The sequence below is a fragment of the Tenebrio molitor genome, chromosome 4 (assembly GCF_963966145.1).
Source record: "Tenebrio molitor chromosome 4, icTenMoli1.1, whole genome shotgun sequence".
NCBI classification, from domain to species: domain Eukaryota; kingdom Metazoa; phylum Arthropoda; class Insecta; order Coleoptera; family Tenebrionidae; genus Tenebrio; species Tenebrio molitor.
This window is the reverse complement of record NC_091049.1, coordinates 13,457,132-13,474,652: the sequence shown is the minus strand read 5'-3', so window position 1 is coordinate 13,474,652 and position 17,521 is coordinate 13,457,132. Positions and strand designations below refer to the sequence as shown.

Below are 17,521 nucleotides of genomic sequence, written 5' to 3'. Positions count from 1 at the left end.
ACTCTAGTTTTAATGTTTATGTTCTGTAAATTAGTTTTGGACCATTTTATAACACCGAAAGAATAGGTCAGTAATGGAACAGTATATGTATTAACTGCTTTAATTAAATTATTACCGTTTAATTTTGATTTTAAAATAGATTTAATTCTTAAATAAAATTGCTTTTCTAAATTTTCTTTTATAATTGAGTGTTGAATATGATTTGATTGATTAATACCTAAATATTTATAAAATTCTCCTTTATTTAAATTTTTAATGATTTCTCCTTCTTGAGTTATATATTCTAAATGTTCGTAATGACCGCGACATATTGATTGCATTTTACACTTATCAATACCAAAACTCATCCCAATATCATTTGAGAAATTTTCAGTTATTGTTAGTAAAGATAAAATGTGATTCTTTTTTGATGCATAAAGTTTTATGTCATCCATATAGAGAAGGTGATTTAATTTGGATAGTGTGGTATTATTAAGTCTAATATTGAAACCATATCCAGTGCTATTTAATAGATTTGTCAAAGGATTAATGGCTAGACAAAACCATAAAGGACTTAAAGAATCTCCTTGATAAATCCCCCGTTTAATTTGAATAGGCTCGGATTTTAATTTAGTATTGTTTATTGATAAATTTAAAGTAGTTCTCCAAAATGTCATAACATGAGATAAAAAGTTAATCAAATCCAAATTAATTTTATAAATTTTAAGAATTTTAATTAACCATGAATGTGGTACTGAATCATAGGCTTTTTTGTAGTCTATGAATGCGGTATAAATATTTCTATTATTTTTTCTAGCTTGTTCCATTATTACCGTATCTATTATGAGTTGTTCTTTACAACCAAAACACTCTTTAACACAACCTTTTTGTTCTTCATTAAGTATATTTAATTTTTGACAATGGTCGTAAATTATTACTTTAATGCAAGATGTCATAATTTTATAAATTGTAGGCAGACATGTGATTGGCCTATATTTTGATGGATTTTTAGTATCGGAATCTTTTGGTTTCAGATATGTTATACCATGGGCTAAAAACTCTGGAAATGTGTTAGGTTCCCTAATAAATCCGTTAAAGTGATCAAGTAAGCATTTATGAATACAAGTAAATTTTTTTAACCAAAAGTTATGAATTTGGTCACCTCCAGGGGATTTCCAATTATGTGAACTATTAATATTTTTAACTAAAATTTCAAGGCTAATTTGAATATGATGTCGATTATTACTATCTGGTATATCATTTTCTAAATGAGGGATCCATTCTGCCTGATTATTAAATTGAACTTCATTTGACCATATGTTTGACCAGAATTCTTTAATTTCGTTTATATTTGGTGTACCATTGTTAGTTTGAGTTTTATTATCTGCTAAATTTTTGTAAAACAACTTCTCATTATTTCTAAATAGTTTGTTTTCAAATTTCCGTTGTTTATTATTTTTTTCTAACACTAATATCTTATACTGTTTCCATGGTGCATTTGAGCTCACACCTTATGTTTCCCATAAAATACGCTTGTCTCTATAAGACACGTCGTCAATAGCAACGTATCTTATAGAGTCATAAAATACGCTCACACATATCATTCAAGTAAGATTTTATTCATCATTTTTACAGTAATTATCACAAAAGTGAAAAGTACAATTATTGAATTGGAACTGCCACATTAGCTTCGTGCTCTTGTTCCTAACATCTTCTTCTTTAACTTCTACTGTTTCATCCAATGCAAGTGCCCGGCCATCGAAAACTGGCAATCTTTACATTTTCTTCAAATGATTCTTGGCGTAGTGTGAATTAACTTTTAATGAAGTTCTAGACACTTACCCCATATCAAGAAAAGCCAAAATGACATCTTCCGTTACCTCCGTGATGCTTTTTTTATTGTTCCGGCCTTGAAACGAAACATACACCTTTTCGTATGCACTTTTAGACTTCATTGGTAACAAATTGCCCCATTTTTCTTATTTCTTCTGGAACGTTTTGGCACATTTCAACGATGAAAATTGTTTTTTTCCAAATTTGTGGATATTATTACCATAGTACCCACGGCAACCTCCGCATTTTGTGTATTGTGACGCGCCTCGAATAATTTCTGAATTTATTAAAATTTCTGATAAGATGTTAGTGTTAGAAAAAATCTTGAAGACAACGCGTGTTTTATAGTTTAAAAATCTCGATCTATTAAATCCTCGCTCCCTGCGGTCGCTCTGATTTAAACTACGATCTCGATTTTTAAATCGTCTATAAAACCCTTGTTGTCTTATAGCTATAGCTTATAGCTGCTAATAATTGCCCCTTTATCAAAAAGAAAAGAATTATTGAATGAAATCGTACTTGGCGTGGATAAAAACAAAAAAATTAATTACTTGTCATAATTATATTTTATTAAATATCATCTCGTGATTCTTAATAAGATTATTTTGCTACAATGAATTTTAACAAAGATGAATTGGTACAAATGGTGTACGCCTTGGGCGAAGGTGACAGAAACTGCTTATTGGCGTCAAGAATTTACCGTCAAAAATTTTCTGAAAATAGACAACCGTCGGCGAAAGCGTTTGGGAGGCTGAAGAATCGATTTGAAGACACAGGAAATGTTTTCTATAAAAAGACAATATTTGAAAATAAAGCAGTGTCAAATGAAGAAAATGAAATGAACGTATTATTAACATTACAAGAAAACCCTTATTTGAGTTGTCGTCAAATGGAAGCTCAGCTAGACATAAGCAAAAGTTCAGTTAATAGAATCGTTCGGAAACACAAATATCATCCTTACCACATATCTTTACATCAGGATCTTCATGGGAATGATTTTGGAAATCGAATGGATTTTTGCAATTTTATTCTACACAAAATTAACCAAGACCCGATGTTTCCGTCTTATATTTTGTTTAGCGACGAAGCCACTTTCAAAAGCAATGGGCTCGTCAATCGTCATAACATGCATTATTATGCAACTGAAAATCCTCACTGGGTACGTGAAATTGATAATCAAAATGTGTGGTCATTGAATGTTTGGGCTGGAATCATTAACGACCATGTCATAGGACCACATTTTTTCGAACGTTCCTTAACGGGTGATAGATACCACCAATTTTTACATGAGAACTTACCAATTTTAATGGAAGAGGTGAACTTGAATACCAGACACATCATGTGGTTCCAACATGATGGTGCACCACCTCATTATTATCGCCGTGTTAGACAGTACCTCGATAATTGGAGGGGGGATCAGTGGATAGGACGCGGTGGTCCTGTCGCTTGGCCAGCGAGATCAAGAGCTATCCAACGGTATGTCGAAATACAGGGTGTACCATTTAAAAAAATTGACTAAATAAAGAGTTTGCGTTTGAAGCGCCCTTTACGTAATTAAGTAAAAATATTAATGTTTTTCAACAAGGCAAGAAAATTGACGATATTTACAATGTTATAAAAAACCTAATCTAAATAATTATCATGTGTTATATTTTTTACAAATTTTCAAAGTTTGGTTTGTCCGGACACAAAAGAGCGAATAGTTTACTAACAGTAGAAGTTAGACCCATCAAATGTGGTATGTTCCTCTTTGTTTGGACGAGAGCTTTCCAAAAACGCAAAAAAATACTGGGTGTTCCATTTAAAAAAATATAAGTTTGTGGTGCCACCGATACACCAAATCGTGCTCATAACTTGTATGTATAACATGAAATAATAACATTTTTCAAAGAACTTATATTAACCTAGTAAATCTACTTTGCCAAACCGTTGGGACACCCGGTATTTCGTTTCAATCCATTTTTAGATAATATTTGCTCTGTCTGTATTTTTTATTTTATTAAATGGAATGGTGGAACATTTCTTCATTCTCTTTGAAGGAAGACCCATGGCCGTTCTGTCACTACCAGAAGGCCTTCCCCGCTTTTTCAGTATTGGTGGAAACTTAAGTTCATTTAAATCAACTAATTTATTCGACGTTATCTCTATTTCTTGGTTGTTTGGATCACTTATGTCCATTGTGGTGTGGAGATTACTATCACTTCCAAGTTCCATATTTTCTAAATTATCTTCAGCCTGTTTCTGTCATCTTTCAGATAAAGGTTTCTGTTTTAGCCAATATCTTCTACATTAGAACTTTTATACCCCGGGTGTAATACGATTGGAGCTTCTGTGCCCTCTTCGATAATAATTTCTATACAGGGTGAATTCGAAATACGTCACAATCTTAAAACCCCAGGATCTTCAGGAAGTGAATAAACTGAAAATGTGGTTAAACATTTGAAATTCATAAAGGCCAATTTAACTTAATTGCATCCCGAACGAGATGCTTCTGAAAGTTCTAATAAATCGAAACATGAATATCCGCAAAAACGATTTAAAAACCGAGAGTGACAAAACCTTGTTTTGAATGAAATAGCCGAAAAAGACTTTAAACACACAGCCACAAAAACGTGTAAGATTAAGAGTGAAGTACTGATTTTTTGGCTGAACGGGTCGGGGGCTTTTCAGTTCGAACAGAGTGGTATGGAGCATTGTCCATTACAACTACAACTTTATAATCATCATTCTGAAATAGTGTTACAGCGGGAATTAACTGGTCAATAACCCATTTTTTAAATATAGTACTATTCATTGTTTTATGATAATCTCTATCATTATTACTGGAAGCAAGAAGAAGACTACACCCATCCAAAAAACCTGTTGAAGAACCAGCATGCAAAACTGTATAACGTCGGCCCTCAGATTTCTTAATCTTAAATTGTTTTGTTGGCATGTTGGCATTCACCCACGTTTTTCTTACTGAACCATGTTGATATATCCACGTTTCATCTAAATAAACGAATTTTATATTTGGGTACATTTCTTTGTAACGCAGATATTGTTTTAAAAATTCAATTCTTTTTGCTGTGATAAATGGCCTCTCTATTAAAATTTTACGGTGATTTTCTAATTTATACCTGAAACCTATTAATTTTAAAATTTTATGTAATGTACTTCTAGATCCGTTAAACTCGAGTTCTTCTTTCGAAAATTGTAAAAGAGAGTTCAAACTAAAGTAAGTTCCAGTTTTTTTGAACTCGAGGATTTTACGACAAAGTTCTTCTTTAAAAAAATGGTCTTCGAAGACTGCCAATTTTTTTCTCCCGCTCTTGCTTTTATACGATATAAGTACTTCACCGCGATCATTAACATTTAATATTCTCCGAAGTGTAGAACGAGGAACCTGATTTGCAAAAGCGATTAAACCTTAAATAATTTATTAAAAAATAGAAATTACCGAAAAGACATGAGCAAGCTTATCGTCAATTTGACGATTACTTAGCTCTGGATCCATTTGCCGAATCAATTCGTGGCAACGTATTACCGCAGTCTTCATCTGAGAGTTTAATAAATGTCTCACTTGACGAGGCATTTTTAATTACAGGTTCAAATTTTATATGCGAGATACGAGTTTGCCTACTTTCAACGACATTAAAAATGACAGGCGTTGGCGGGAGTAACCAATATACAGGGTGTCCCAGAACTCGCGGATCAAATTTACAGTGCGTTTTCCTTGGTGATAACTGAAAGCAATAGCGTTTAAAAAAAAGGACAGGGTATAATCGATTTTTTGTAATGCATAATTCAAGTTGACCAATCAGAAGGACGCTGTTAATTTGAATTTCACGAAAATTTAACCAAAGGTTTGAATTGCCTAGCAACATAATTCTAGTAAGAATGGTATGGAATTTCAAGTAAATGTTTGGGCAACTGTGAAGATTTTGACAACGTCAAGTTATAATTTGATTCGAAATTGTCAAACTTCGTATTGAAATCATGTATACAGCTGCAGAGTATGCCGAAATGCTCATAATTTATGGAATGTGCCGGCGCAATGCACGTGAGGATGCAAGGGAATATGCAATACCTACGTTTTCCACGACGTTTGCCATATCCAAATTATAACGTATTTCTATGGTTGGTGTACCGTGCTCGAGACACTGGGTCCTTGGTGCCTACCTGACAAGAAATTGGTCCTCCCCCGCGAGAAGTTAGAACGCCAGAGACTAAAGATGCTGTTCTTCAGTCCTTTGATGACGACGGTAGAAGAAGTATATTTGAAAAACTATATTTACCGCGAACCTATCAATATTTTAGAAGAACTAAATGACCAAATTCACGAAACACTGGCTACTGTTATTCCTAATGTGCTTAGACTGGCAAGGGAAAATTTAATAAAACCAGCTCGCCTCTATTCCTTCAGATGAAAGGTGGTCAATTTGAACACATGTTATAAATTATTCTTTTTATTTTGCATGTTTCTTATTTCATTTGTTGCATTCTACATCGTTTAGTTATAAAATTTGATCTTAAATTTTTACTAATAATGATGCTAAAATAAATAGGTTAGTTCAATCCAGTTTTGTCTTCTTTCTTTCAGAACTGCCACTATGCTTGATTTGTTGCTCAAAACCTACGTGTAACTCCAGCTTTTTTAGCAATGTCAAGAATGTTCCTAAAAGTCTTTTCTTTCATTTCGACGATGACTCGTCCCGGTCGTGTAGCTGCGCTAATACGTTGCAGATGCAGAGTGTATGCACAGGAGTCAGGATAAATTTCTTGTGATTCCGATTCACTTCACAGGCACTGCATATTTCATTTTTTACTAAGATTTTTAAGGTAGTAATATGTATTACTCACTTGACGCTACGTCGCCATTTTACCTTCCATCAACAAAGGTTCAATTCATCATATCCCTCCCGTCAATTTCCCATACCCCTCAAGGTTACAATTGCTCTGGAAATTTTCGCTCATAACAAACCATATTTCATTCATTGTCGGAAGAAGAAACTTCGTGCGTTCCCTGATTTAGATTCTATACAATTATTCACCTGCCTTTGGCGCAATTATCCCATTTTTGGTTATTTCAAAAGTAGCTGTCACTTTTGACGTCTGTTTCGACAAGTTGACCAGATAAATATTGAAAATAATTTTATTATTCATCGAATTATACGTTGCTTGGCAATTGAGGGAAGGTACTCAATTTTCTCATAAAGGGAAAATTAGATCGAGCTCTATTGGTCAATTTGATTAATTCATAACTAAAAAGCTGTTGCACCCTGAATATTTTTCTAAACGTTTTTTAGCTTCATTACCATCAAGGAATATACAGTTTCAATTTGATCCGCGAGTTCTGGGACACCTGTATATCATAAAATTCCCTAAATTTAGTAAAATTTTATTATTGCAAACCTAAATCAACAGGTTGTGGTTCTTTGATTAAAAAACAGACTATACCACATTATGACTCGGGCTGTTAATTTCAACAGTAGCAGGAGTACACCTATTACTAGAAAACGCGATTTCGGCATCCTTAGATAGCGAACTTTCATTTGGAAGACATTCTACACTTCTTCTACGCGCAAACGAAATCGCGATACTGAATTTTAGTTTTGAGTTTATAGACATAACAGGTGTTCAATGAAAAGTTCATCGAATTGGCTTTGACTTTATTTTTTAAGAGACAATAACATCGTAAATTAAGTTGGTTAGACAAACATAGCGACAAAGATCAAACCCAATTCGATGAACTTTTCAATTGAATACATGTTACATGGTATGTATTGAATGATTCAAAATGATTGTGGATAAGTTAGGCAACTATGTACGAAAATGTATGTGGCAACTGTGTGGGTGGGGTAGAGTTGACATTTGTATGATATTTCATATGCGTGCATTTAATTTTTTTAATCTGCGATCGTGTAAAAGTACACTTTTTGCACTAAAAATAGTTGTCAAAGTTTACGTTTAGTGAACTGACGGAATCGTGCCATAAAACTTTTGGTACACGGTTTTATGGCACAGAACTGTCAGAATACAACAATACAATTTGTTAGAAACATTGTTTAGAAGTATTGTATTCTCAATTTGGTTGTAGGTCGTAAAATTTTATTGCATATTATGAGCGATTAACGGGCACAATGGTTGGGTTTGAAAAGGTTGAGAAGCGACGCGTGCCCTTTGCCGTACAATGCAAATATACAAAATGTACAATACAGCCCTGCTTAAAATATTACCTGCTAGTGGTAAACTAGGATTTATAAGCCCCGCAAGATCTTTAACTTAAAGTACCATAAAATTTTACGACCTACAACCAAATTGAAAATACAGTAGGTTACTTAACGACTTTGGTTATTCATAAAATATTGAATCAATAATTATTATTTTATACAAATTTATGTTGAAACCGGTGCGATGATCTCACGATCGTAGATAAAATATTGTAAGACACGTGTAAAAAGTTCCTTCGTTGCACTCACATCCTTTAAAATACTCCCTCGTACCTCAGTCGTATTTTAAACCCGTTCGTGCAATAAAGGAAAATTTTTTACACTTATATCTTAAATAACATAGGTGCACAATCATTTTGAATCACCCAATACATATATGCTTTTGAGTTCTGGTATTTTTGTATCCAATACTCATATGTATATGTTACGGACAAAGACGATAAATGGACATTGACGATAATGGCCGGACAATGACGTGAATGTCCATTTTTCCTGGCGGTTATCGATAATGACCGGATATTGACGTTATGGCCCGTGGCGGGTGGGCAATGTTATTAAAAATGTCATTTTTATTCTAACGTTAATATCATTGCCCGGTCATTAATGATAATGGCCAAAAACGGCTGGAGAATGTTAATATAGGTTACATGATTATTATTGAAACTATGTATACAATATATTCTTTTCTTTTAATTTTTTTATTTATCAAATGTGTTGAAGTAGGTACTATGTGAAAAAACATTATTCACACTTATTAAATTTTACTTGGTAACGTAAGTAAATAAAAAAAATTACCAGAACAAAGTGAAAAACACTAATTTTTCAAATACATAATAGGTTGAGTAGTCAAAATTATTCATTTCTGTTGTGGCATGAGAGTGATCCATGGTACTTCGAATTGCAAATTTTTTGTGCAGCGCGCTTGTATTATGTTATGTTATGAATTATCAACATTGCCCAAATTCCATGGACATTAACGTTATTGGCCGGTCATTATGGTTAATGTCCAACTTGACTGGCCATTATCGTCATTGACCGGCCAATAACGTTATTGGCCGAATTATCGTCTTTGTCCGTAACACCACCCTCGGTCCCAATTAGTTCGGATTATCGATTCTCTACTGTATTAGGACCACCCGACGGCCGTTTTATTGTGATAATATGAGACGTATTAATTAATTTATCCGTCCATCCAACGGCCGTATTAAGTAATTTATCCGTCCGTCCGACGGTCGCGTAGCCACTGCCTTTATTTATTGCTGATGTTCCTCCTATAATTATTTTTCTTGCCCCGTCAGATTCAGACTTAGATTCTGATGAAAATTTAGATACAATACCTGAAGTAGCGTTAAATAATAGTAGTTTATTTTTATTTGTGTAAATTGGGGGTTTTTTGGCACGACTGGGCCAGTTTAAAACGCGAGTGCAACGAATCAAAAATTACTTGTCTTTTGTTTTTTTTTACGTCGACTTCATCTTCATATAATATCTCTATTTCGATTTATTCCTCTTCATTTTCAGCGGCTTGAATCACTTGCCTGTAAAATGTTCATTAAGAAAATTGATAATAAAATGAGATTGAAGGATTTCGCATACAAATTATTGTTGGCTCTCTCATTTTCTTCATTATTCATCTGAGTAACAATCGTTTCACCTGAATTTTCAGCTAGTAATTGCTCCGTTAACTCAATTTCTTTCAGTAAATTATCCATGTAGTGTGGAAAAGTAAGGTTAAGTCACATGTTTATTCACATAGAACCATGTAGAGGAGAGCTCGTGCCAACTCTCATGATCGATGACGCAGAAACCAAAATGCGTACCGAAGCGGCCTTATTATTCGAACTAAAAACATCGGTACCATTTTATCACACTTTACAGATTTGTGGGCTAATTTATGTTGATATTTATTTAGCGACAGGTCGACAGGTCCCTAGATAATGTCCGGCATTCTAATCCAAACCGTTGGACAGTGTAAAACGCAAATTTGGCGGCACCCTGAAAATTCTAACCAAACGACCGATGTTTTTACGTTTCACTTATTAAAATTGGGCTCCGCCGTCGCGCAGCTTTTGTCAAGGTCATCGATCATGACAGTTGGCACAAGCTCTACCAGTGAGAACAACAGATAGAACTTTGTCGTCCTAAAACACGTCTCAACTTTGCTTGCAGATATAAACTTTTCGCAATTTATCTGTAAGATATCGGCAATCGAGGGCTCTGTAAGTCACAAAAATTGATAATTTACAGCAGTTAGAACCCTATACCACCAAAAACTCATTTTCAAGAAAAATGTCAGTTAGAACCTTGTCTACCCAAGACGACGATTTATCAAAATCCGTTCACATAGGAGAAAATTCTCAAATTCTGACAGTGTCGAACAAAAAAATTATTTGAAACACCAGTGTATAACCCAACTTCTTTCTATTTGACACTAGTAATTTATTTATCGACTGTAATTAAATTACACAAGAGCACACAAGAGGTTTCATTTAGTCCGATAAATATTGTTTGCAACGAAAACGTATTGCTTAGCAATTAGACGAGAAAAATTGGCACGATAAAAGCATGACGGCCGTCAAGCAATTAGTTTGAGTTGCAAATAAATATTTTTCCTGACTAAATGAAACCTCGAGTGTAATTCGGCAAGACAATTTAATGAATGAGCAATACAAATTTAATTTTTTTATTTGGTATTAAAGGTATTAGATGCCTAGCAACTAAAGGAATAGGTTACCTGAGCGTTTTTGCCGGTTAAAAGTTAGGGCTAACTTTTATTCGCTGTCAAAGTGACAAAATCACAACGCCTTATGAGATTTTTTATTCATGAATTAAATTGTACTAGATTTAATGGACACTCAAAAGAAAGTCGATATTTTGATATACATTCGACCAATTTGGATAAAAAAATGATACCGACAGTGCGGATGTCAGATGAACGGATAATACAGGGTGGACCATCGTATAGCATATTTGCGATATAACCCTTTTTTATTGTAAAGAAAAAAAAATTTTTTTGAAGGCACAATAATCAATTTCCGATGTACGAAATGGCCAAATCATTTTTTACAAAATAAAATAAATGTGAAATTTGACTTGGATAGCGTTTTATTATCAAAGTAATCAAGCAATCCGGACTTTTTTCTTACGATCTCACCCACAAGACAATGTCGATTTTGAGTATACAAAAGTTGGTATTTAAATCAGGATAGTAACTGAATAAATCGACATTTAACATCTACGAACAAAGTGGTATAGTGCATTCATTTTAAATGTTGGGTTTTGTAATAAAACTTGCCTGCTTTGACACTTGTCCGAAACTCAGTGAATCTAAAACTGTGTTCAATGTATTCGGGTCCAAAATTAAAGAATGGTGGGATCGAGATCAACTTTTAGAAGACCAATTGAAACCATTAACATTTGTTGCCAATACTGGTGAATCATCTAGTGAATTTGATTCAGATGACGATTAATTTTTTATTTGTTTACGTATTTTATTATTTATTTTTTACTTACTTTAAAAGATACATATAATGGATACTTTACTAATTACTCTTATTTCTTTATTAAGTAATCTTATTTGTCAAATACATTATTTAAAATCAACAATCTCTTTACATTTTTTTGGTCACTGATCACAAAATGTGTTTTAATTTTTTTTACTTGTGGATATTTTAACGTCTCTTTCTTTTGCTCGTCGATAAGATGGTGAAAGTACGACGTGGTACCAGTTTTATATGAACAGAGGGATTCCTACTTTACGGTACCGATACAATGAAAATTTGCCGTTTTCGTAATTTATGGTGTTTTGAGTTTACAACTTTACCCAACGTTTAAAATGAATGCCCTATAGCATATCTTGTGTTAGTATTTTAAAATGACCGAAATCATCAAACGGTGGTAAAGTGCGTCTATGGATATTTTCAACCGACTTTTTAAACACTAGTTAACATTTTGGGTCGTTTATGGTGGTCTCATTACTAGGGGATTATTTACCTACCCTGTAACAAAAACTCTCGATGGTACCTGCGGATTATTGAGGATCGGTTACTCACCACTTTTACGACAATCTTTGTTAGCGGGCAATAAACCACTGAAGGAAGCAAAAGGTCGTTTTAAAAGATCGATAGACGCACTTTACCACCGTTTGATGATTTCGGTCATTTTAAAATACTAACACAAAATATGCTATAGGGCATTCATTTTAAACGTTCATTTTAAAAGTTTGATTTACAAGGGTCTCCAATACCATACAAATCCCGGCGCAAACGAGTTCCTCAAAATGCAGGTACCAGGGTGGATATCAGGTCAGGTAGCGAAATGTAGAGGATTACCAGGGACGGGCTAATTACACAAAAATGATACGGGAAAGCAGGTACTCTTTAAAGTATTTATTCTTTCTCAATATGAAACACAGTACAAAATGTTTAAACATGTTTATTAAAATATACAAATTAAATTTTATTATAATACGAAACTGCTTTCACATAACTAAAAATGTCAAGAACATTATTGTTGTATTTACTAATCAAATTTTCTAAACGTTCTTTCTGTTGATTTACGTCTTTTCTTAATTTTTTACTAAAAGTGTTTGCGCTTTTTATTTTGCTATAAATTAACGTTTGAAACCTCAAGAGAACATCAACAAATATAAATATGGAGGGATCGTTACTGTAAAATTGACTCTTAAAATGAGAATGAAAAGATTCACTGGCATTTGTTGTAGGTACATGGGTGTCTCCAGGGCACTTATATCAACCGATTGTTGATTATAAGCCTACCTAAGCCGTAACCAACGTTAAATAACTAGCCGTGCTGAGAAAAAGGCAACGTCGCAATCGTTCAGACCGGCGGACCGGGTGAACCGCCGAACATCGAACGCCTAACAAACAAAAAGGCGTGTTTTTACACGTTCTCAATAAATTGACATTGTTTATTAGATGATTATTACTAGGGCCCGGATTTTAGGCAAAATGGACTATTTTTATTTTTTAAGGCACATGTATGAAACTTGTCTATAAATGATTTCTGGCTTAATTAGAGTAATTAGAGCCATATTTGATTCTGCCTATTCGGCCTAAAATGCCCTTTAAATACCTATTTTACCTTTTAACTGCCTGAACATGCCTAAACTGACCAAAAATCAATTTCATTTTTGCGGTTTTTTCCCAATTTTCGAATTCTGGGAAGTTTACGGTATTGAAAATGTAAAAGTGGTACCTCAATAAAATTTACAATGCTTTATGATTTTAAAATTTAAGGAGATGTAATTACTGAAATGTACAAAGTGCAGTACAATACAGGAATTACTTTTTCGCTTTTACGGTTGGGACCATGATGTCAGCGGTAAATACTCCGACAATACCTAAGTACCACAAACCATTAGACTGGACTGGCATAAATTACAGAGTTTATCTGTTTGCCTCTGTTCGAAGGGGTGCAGGTATACGCGGTCTAATGTTTTCTGATACTTAGGTATTGTTAGAAGCTTTAACGTTTATAAAATGGTCCTTGCCATAAAAACGAAAATTAAAATCCCGAAGTGAAACAATAAGAGAAACCTTAAGGGTGTCATTTTCTAAAAATTTAAGAAATATAAAATTAACCATCTCCTCTGAAATTTGGTGGGAGACGTAAATATAAGCATTACAAATTTGTCATTTCTCGTTTACTTTATCTCCGTGCAGTGGTCGTGTTTCTTGTGAACCTGTTTAAAGTGAACATAATGCCGAAACAAAAAATTAGTTTACGCGAAAAAATATTACAGTGGACAAGCAAGAAAGATTTATATGAAATAAAATCAACCCGAGAAATGTTTTGTAAAGCTTGTGGTAAACTGGTAAGTTAAGCATAATTAAAAATATGTCATTTTATATTTTTTACTTATTTGAAAATTTTATTTTTTGTAGTTTATATGCGAAAAAAAATGTCACTTGCAACAGCATGAGCAAACGGCCATCCATAAAGAGAACATTATGACACCGCTTCGGCAAACGTTGCTGACACAGAACTTGGAGGAATCGGCAAATAGTACATTCAATATGGAACTTTGTAACGTCTTTTTAGCTGCCAATATACCATGGCACAAACTACAAAATCCTGCGTTTCAGAATTTTCTGACAAAATATTGTGGTAGAAAAATTCCGGATGAGTCTACTTTACGGAAAAATTATTTACCAAAATGCTACAAAGATGTATGAACATACTATCTTTTAATATTTAATTTAAAATTATTTTCACTTTTAGACTATTGACCGCATTCGGAATGAGCTGGATCCTTTTAACATATGGGTTTCAGTTGACGAAACAACAGATGCACTTGGGCGATATGTGGCGAATTGTCTGGTTGGGAAACTTTCAGAAGATGAACCTGGAAAATCTTATCTTTTGGCGTCTAAACAATTAGAAAGAACAAATCATGAGACAATAGCTAGATTCGTAAATCAATCTTTAGGTAAGGGTTTTTCACTTTTTTAAATTTATTTTGATTTAAAATTTCTATGCGTAGAAATCTTGTGGAGTACCAGAGTTGTTGCTGAAAAGTTTCTTTTGTTTGTAACGGATGGAGCACCATATATGATAAAATCTGGTAGACACCTTAAGGTGTTTTATCCAAAAATTGTGCATGTCACATGCTTAGCGCATGCTTTAAATCTAGTGGCTGAAAAAATTCGCTATCAATATGAAGATGTGGATAATTTAATTTCGAACGTGAAAAAAATTTTCGTTAAGGCACCTTTGAGAGTTGAAATGTACAAAGAAAAACTAAAAGAAATGCCACTGCCTCCACAGCCAATTTTAACACGATGGGGAACATGGCTTCAGGCTGCTATGTTTTACAGCGAACACTTTGATTCCATTAAAGAAGTAAGTATATAAAAGATAAGCAAATTAATTGATTGTTAAACTGTTTTTAACTACTCACAGGTTGTCATGTCCTTTGATGGAAGTTCTGCTGTTGCTATTCAAAAAGCACAGTCTATAATGAAGAAACCCGGAATAAAAAACCAATTAATTTATGTTCGCAGTAATTTTAAAATAATCTGCGAAAGTATTACTCAATTGGAAAAAAATGGGTTACCTTTAACCGATTCAATCAAAATTGTTGAAAACGTATTTACCTCCCTAAAAAAATCTCCAGGCCCTGTAGCAGCAGTAGCATTAAAAAAACTTGAAGATGTTACTGAAAAAAATCCTGGATACAAATTTCTTCTAGAATTGGCAAGAATTTTTAGAGGTGAAGATGTGCCGGAACATGACACCAAAATGGAAAAAATTTATTACAAATTTGCGCCCATTACCTCTTGCGAGGTAGAAAGAAGTTTTTCAAAATATAAGTCCATTTTGGTGGATAACCGACAATGTTTTAAAGTAGAAAATTTAGAGCAATATCTTGTATGCAATGTAAATACGTAACAATGTAAATAACTAACAAACTTGTAGTATTGTATATTAATTAATAAAAAATAATTAGTAAATATCTTGTTGTGTGTACCTACTTAAAACTTTAAAAACACATTTTTTAATTTAATTAACCACAACTTTAAGGACCTAGTATGGCTTATTTTCAGTTTTTAAGGGACTATTTGCAGTAGTTTAAGGGACTATTTTAGGCACCTATTTCCGACTTTTTAATTGCCTAAAATCCGGGCCCTAATTATTACAATTCCCATCTTACCCTCATGGGGTGAAGAATTGATGATATTTAATTTTACACTGTCCAGCAGTAACGGCTCGTAACAAAATCAAAAGGGGGAGCAAACTTTTTTACAGACAGAATAGATATTTATCAGATATTTATAACAAAGGTGCTGTGCTACACACTTTTCCTCATCAGTCATCACCGTAGAGGTAGAGTGCAAGATGCGTTTTTTTACTGTGGTTTACCCAGTAGGCCTAATCCACAATAAGAAAAATTCTTCGTAAAAAGTAACCAAATAACTTGTGGAGTTAATTCTTCTCCTTTTATAAAAACTTTTACTAAAAGACATTCATTAATATAAATTTTTGTCTCAATATTTAAAGAATCATTAAAATTCAATGTAAAAAAATATATACCAAATTCAACAATTTTATGTTCCCAGCCAATCAAATTAAGTTCGATTGCAAATGTTGTTATTAAATCATTAAAATTGTTTATTATATTGTAATGATTTGAATACATTACTTTTTCCGCCAAATATTTGAACCTGCGCAAAACGGTAACAAATGTGATCGTGATCGTCATCGAATCGGAGGAGCCCTACGTTGTGATTTTCTTTTGGCGGAAAAGGTTCGGAATGCAAACGGTGAGGGTTCCAGTTGGAAGAGTGCCACAAATAAAACACACATGTGAGGGACGCAAAATACCTTTTATTAAAAATGTCTGTAATAACTTTGATGAAAAAGAAATTGGAACGAATACAAAAGACAGAAATTAAGTTTAACGAAGTACAAGAAATTAACTAGTTGAGTACATCACAAAGATAAACGACAAGATGAATGCAACAATATTTAAAATAACAGAAAAACGGGCACATGACAGACAAAATGACAGTTTAAAGCTTGCAAAACAAGTAAACAAATTATAAGGCAGTTATTACAGACAGGGACGGATGAAAAACCCTCTTCAAAAACCGTATCCCAGGTATTACTCATATTTTACAATTCTATTAATGACAAAAACAATGTTTAACTCGGAACTACGAGGTCAAGGTACGCCTTCGGGAGCTTAGAGCTGGAGGTAACAAACTTTCGGCCGCGAGGGGACTCAGAAGAATAATCTGAATCATCTTGAAATCAAGCGACGTTTATAGATATTCGGGGCATTAATGAACGTCAGACTATTTCACCGACCCAGCAAGAGTGACAGAGCGTTTCGGGGTCGTACGAGTAGCATTCCTAGACCGCAGCCGCAAAGACCTAGGTCCGCCGTCCCCAACCAACCGTTTCCGGACAAAACCCCAAAGTCTCTATAACCGTCGACGGAAGCTTCACGAAAACATCCCGACGCCGCTCCCGCAAAGACTAGGGTCCGCCCCCGCTAACGGCTCTAAATAACCGTAGCTTCCACAGAAATTTACTAAACAACCCCACGACTTCCTGATCGTCACCTAGCTCCCACAGGGGCGCACTTACAACATTTTACTTTAACTTTTCCGAAATCTAGCAACAACACGAAGGAAAAAAACCGAGTTTAATCCTATCGAACAAAGCGTAACATTAAACGATGAGAAAATCCAGCAAAACAAAGCGCAACATTAAACAATGATAAAATAAACAAAACAAAAACGCAACATTAAACAAGGATAACATAAGCAAAACAAACGCAACATTAAACAATGCGGAAATAAAGAGAACAAAACGCGAAGTTAAATAACGATAAAAATAAAAGCGCTTTAAAAAGGGATACAATACTCGCTGGCAATACTAAACAAAAATATGGCGGGTCGAGTGCCGTTAGAAAATGTTAGTGAAAGAAAAACAAAATGGACGCACGCGGTCCGGACGACGGCGACTAA

At 33.9% G+C, this 17,521-nt stretch overlaps 3 long non-coding RNA genes across 4 annotated transcripts; 1 reads left to right on the top strand and 2 right to left on the bottom strand.

The window, feature by feature from the left end:
- Nucleotides 1–1,577: 1,577 nt before the first annotated feature.
- LOC138128573 (uncharacterized) lies at nt 1,578–2,013 on the bottom strand. Its single transcript, XR_011158782.1, has 2 exons — nt 1,822–2,013; nt 1,578–1,763 (listed from the first exon to the last, which is right to left on the bottom strand). It is a non-coding gene; the product is annotated as an uncharacterized lncRNA (long non-coding RNA).
- Nucleotides 2,014–6,244: 4,231 nt separating this feature from the next.
- Nucleotides 6,245–6,787, bottom strand: LOC138128568 (uncharacterized). The gene is made up of 2 exons (XR_011158777.1): nt 6,655–6,787; nt 6,245–6,600 (listed from the first exon to the last, which is right to left on the bottom strand). It is a non-coding gene; the product is annotated as an uncharacterized lncRNA (long non-coding RNA).
- Nucleotides 6,788–7,082: 295 nt separating this feature from the next.
- Nucleotides 7,083–16,608, top strand: LOC138128567 (uncharacterized). 2 transcript variants are annotated; one of them, XR_011158776.1, is made up of 5 exons: nt 7,083–13,860; nt 13,931–14,215; nt 14,268–14,475; nt 14,530–14,888; nt 14,949–16,608. It is a non-coding gene; the product is annotated as an uncharacterized lncRNA (long non-coding RNA). The 2 variants fall into 2 exon arrangements; XR_011158775.1 differs by having other exon boundaries at nt 7,083–14,215.
- The last annotated feature ends 913 nt before the right edge of the window (nt 16,609–17,521 follow it).